The following is a 5,000-nucleotide window of genomic DNA, read 5'->3' on the forward strand; positions in this document are numbered from 1 at the left end:
AAATTAAAAAGTGATAATTGGAATGTTAGAACCATGAAACAAATTGGCAAGTTACATAAAGTGGAGAGTGAATATATGATATATAGCTTGGATATCATCGCCCTAGCTGAAAATTGTTGTAAGGGGATTTTTACGGAAACTTTAGACCATGGCAATATATATCTACTCAGGAAGATCATATGGAGTTGGAAGAGAAGGGGTAAGAATGATTATGACACCAAGAGTAGAAAAGGCATTAACCGAGTGGAGAGCTGCAAAAAGTAGATTGTTACTAGCAAAGTTCAAATAAAAGCAATGCAATATGAGTATCATAGTTTGCTTTGTAAAATCAAATGATTCCCATGAGGAAAGGGAAGATGGATGCTATGAAGAGCTGCAGAAAGTAATAGATGAGATCCCAGAAAGAGATATGAAAATTGTGATTGCCGACTTCAATGCTAAAGTTGGAAGGAATAACCAAGAGATAGAGAATGTGCTGGGTTTCAAAGGTCTTGGCGTAGCTGTAAATGAAAATTAAGCACATTTCATAAGTTTGTGTTCAGCACACAATCTTGTCATTAGAGGTACTCTTTTCCAACACAAAAACATTAAATATACACAAACTACACCACGAGGCAATTACAGATATCAAATATATCAAATTGCCATTGATATAGAGAGAAGGAAGATTCTGAGAAATGTAAAAAGCTATAGAGGTGCAGATATTGGTAGTGATTACCAACTCCTCATTGCCACACTGAAATTAAAACTTTAAGCACCCAACAAAAAGGTAGATAGAATATCTAGTTATGATATAACTAAGCATGTAGAATAAGAGCACAGATAAATATTTACCATTGGATATGGGAATCGATATGAAGTCTTCGAGACTTAACAAGGCAAACAGACAATTGATGAAGAATGGTGTGATATTAAGAACATACATCAGTCAGTTGGTAGTGAAGTCTTGGGATATAGATATCAAATGATACTTGCGATACTATAAAAAGGAGACAAATATAAAAATTGATTGTTGAAAGTTTCGAGGAAGTAACGAGAATTACAAGGTATAGTATGGTAAGTATTCCAGTATTGATAGTGAGGTCAAAAGGAAAGCCAGAGATGACTAGAGAGAATATTTAGACAGTATAGATGAGGCTGACAAAGCTCTGAAATTAGGAAGTACGTATGGTGTAAGAATCGCTTATAAAATTAATAATGAAATCTTGACTCGGGGAAAGAAGAAGAAGCATATACCCCTCAACAAGAGAGATGACTCTGTTATAACCACAGAGGAGGAAGAAAGAACATGTTGGATGGAACAGTTTAGTGAGGTTATGAATGGGAGATATGAAAGGAATAATTTGATTGATATACCTGAGACTGATGAAGACTTTGATGTGCCCATGAATAAATTCACTGTGTTTGAAGTCGAAGCTATCCTAAAAAACTAACGATATGGAAAGCCCCTGGACATGAAGAAATAACTGCCGAGATGATATTGACTGAACATGAAGTGACTTCCGGAATACTTACAAGACAATTTTGTAGAATGTAGCATGAAGAGGCAAAACCTGATGAGTGGGAGTTAGGAGTGTTGGTGAAAATGGCAAAAAAAAAAAGACCTGACTGATTGCAATAATTTCAGAGGCATAACACTTACGTCAATTGTTATGAAAATATTCACTATGCTTATTTTTTTAAGATACTTGTGAGAAAGATTGATGAAAAGCTGAGTGATAAAAAAAGCAGGATTTAGAAAGGCTAGAAGTAGCCCTGATCAAATTTTCATTTTGAGACGTTGTACAACAATGCATAGATTATAGAAACCACTTTTGATAGCATTTTTGAACTTTGAAAAAGCCTTTGATAGTGTGCACCAGTCACTTTTGTGGATAGTCCTGTGTTATTATGGAATTCCCCTTAAATATGTAAATTTGATCAAATCTGTTCATGAGCTTAGCAAGTGCAAAGTTAATATTAGTGGAGTCTTATCAAATGAATTTCCAGTGAACAGCGGAGTACTCCAAGGGAAAGGTTGTCACCTATGGTGTTTATCCTCCTTATGGATTTTTTTTTTAATGTGTAGAACAGTCAGAGATGGTGGAGAAGGGTTTGATTGGATTGGTGATAGGAATTTTGCACACTCAGAGTATGCTGATCATACTTTCCTTATTAGCAGAAAACTACAGGATTTGTAATGCCTGCTTACCAGAATGCATGAAATCTCAAATGAGGTTGAGCTGATGATAAATATAAGAAAGACAAATTTGATGAGAACGGGGTATGCAATGGAAGATGAAATATCAATTGAAGGACAAAAGATTAATGAGGTAGAATTAGAGTTTAGTAAAAAACTGAAAAAGACAATGGCTAGGTTAAGTAAAAGTTGGAAATCAAACCGCCTAAAATTACATATAAAAAACAGACTATATACCAGTTTAGTGAGATTGTTGTTACTGTATATACATGAGGCAGGGTATGAAAATGAAACAATCTCCAATAAATTTAGTAGATTTGGGAACAAAGACCTTTGAAGGATATTGGGAGTTAAATTGCAGGACACGATTAAAAATGAAACTGTAATAGAGATTAAGAGAGTGCCATATGTGGATGAGATCATGATGAGAGGTATATGGAGATAGTTTGGCCATGCTCTCTGCACTCCCCGAGAAAGATTAGTTCATCAAACGATCAGCTAGACTCCACAAGGCACTAGAAGAGTTGGGAGACCCAGATATACATGGCTGATGACTATGAAGCACGAAGTAGGCGATGATGAATGGAGAAGTATTGAATTAAAAGCTCAAAATAGAGACAACTGGCGAAAACGAAAAAAGGCCCTTTGTATATATATATACACACATATATATATATATATATATATATATATATATATATATATATATATATATATATATATATATATATGTACATGAGGCAAACGTTGCAGTTTCCATGTGAATGGCTTTAGGCAATTGAGTAGAGTGGTCGATAATGGTAAACAAGTAATGATGACCTTGTGACATGGGTAAGGGACCTAATATGTCGACGTGCATGTGGGCAAAATGATACTGAGGTTGCGAAAAGGTGTCAACTCCTGAAACTGTTTGCTGATGTACTTTTGCAGTGTGGCATGAAGTACAGGATAGGACCCTATCCTTAGCATCATTAGTAATGCTGTACCAGATGAACTTCGTCTTCAGTAGCTGTGCAGTTGATTGGCGCGAGGTATGTGAAAGGTCATAAATGAAATTAGATACCTGCAGTCGCATGATCTCTATGCTGGGAATTTCCCCTAGGAGGTCCAGATTTGATTCCCAGATTAGGAATCATGTGCCGATAGGTGTTTGATTTCATTCACAGTTTATTACATCCCTTGCATTGATCTACTGTACAGCTACAGAAGACAAAGTTCATTTGGCGCGGCATTGTTAAGGATGGTAAGGATTGGGTCCGACCTGTTACTTCATGTCAAATTTCAAAAGGACATCGTCACATGGATTCAGGAGTGGACACCTATCCTTAACATCGGCGATTTTTTTTTTCCACATTTACTTCGACGTAGTAGGTCCCCTACCCACATCACAACGACATTGATGCCTGTTTACCGTCATTGACAGCTCTACTCATAGGCCTGAATCCAGCCCCATACAAACTGCAACGTCAACCTAATGTCCATCTGCTATACTCTTAGCGTGGATCATGAGATTTTGTATCCATGAGGATTTCTCTTTTGACAGGGGTACCACTTTTACATCTCAATTATGGACAACATTAGCGAATCTCCAGGACATCACCTTGCATTAGACAACTGCCTACAACCCTGCAGCCAACAGAATGGAGGAACGTTTTCACCACACCCTCAAAGTAGCCTAGTTGTTCCGATGCAATGGATCCAACTAGTTTACTCAGTTTGCTTGTGTCTCCCTGTGACTAAGGACCACTCCTAAGGACACTATGGATGTTTTGACTGCTGTAATGGTGTATGGCGACATGTTGGGCGTTCTTGCCGAATACTTTCCATCGACAACCTCCTCCGACAATCTCCAGTGCCTACATCCTGTTGTGGGAAAATTTACTCCATATCACCATACTTACAAGCCCATAGCAAAGCAACACATAGTGACAGATTTGCTCAAGGCATCCCACGTTTTCCTATGCAATGACATAGGCCCTTTCCTCGTGATGTGTCGATCAACGAATGCGTTCTTACTTAACATTTGTGGCAAAGAGAACTAGGTCTCCATTATTTGCCTAAAACCTGCATATCTCCTGCAAGGTGACCTGCCTTCACTACGCCTCTCAAGAACAGGGCGCCACATTTCACATACATGTATGTGTTTTTTAGGGGGGAGCCATATACCGTACATGTTTCACATGCACTTGTACACTGTAACAGGATTTCCTTTTTTATTGTATATCTCGCTCTACAAATCAATGTTAACAGAACATGATTAAGCCTGTCTTTGCGTGAATTATTGTGCTTGAATTTTTTAAACTTCTACCTCTGAAATTCTTATATTTAAGCTCGTTGTTTGTTAAAATAAAGTTAATTGCATTTACCTCACTTCTTAGTTACAACATAACTGCTCTCCCACACAATTCTTTCAAGCACCAATGCTCTTTGAACATTAACTCATGAAGCTCCAACACATTCTGAGGTAACACTTCATCTTTAACCAAATATTGAACTACTATAGGTTTAAAATCTTTCTTCCTCGTTGAATTTTTAACATTAAATTGAAGAAGCTCGGCTAAATTAACTATACGTGATTTCTTGAGATTATTGAACTTTTTGTATTTATGGAACATACCAAAAGCGCATTAGCAAAAGAAAATAATAGACAGCAAACAACACTAACAATATTTACGAATAAATATGATATTTTCAACGACTCACAAAATATTAACTGGTCCCCCATTTTGTTAGTAATTTACATATATTTGTTGTGTTTCAATACAGGCCTGCGTTTTTATGAGTCTTTGTGATTTTGAGATTATATGAAGGCAGGATTAGC

This window comes from Palaemon carinicauda, chromosome 18 (genome assembly GCF_036898095.1).
Source record: "Palaemon carinicauda isolate YSFRI2023 chromosome 18, ASM3689809v2, whole genome shotgun sequence".
NCBI lineage: Eukaryota > Metazoa > Arthropoda > Malacostraca > Decapoda > Palaemonidae > Palaemon > Palaemon carinicauda.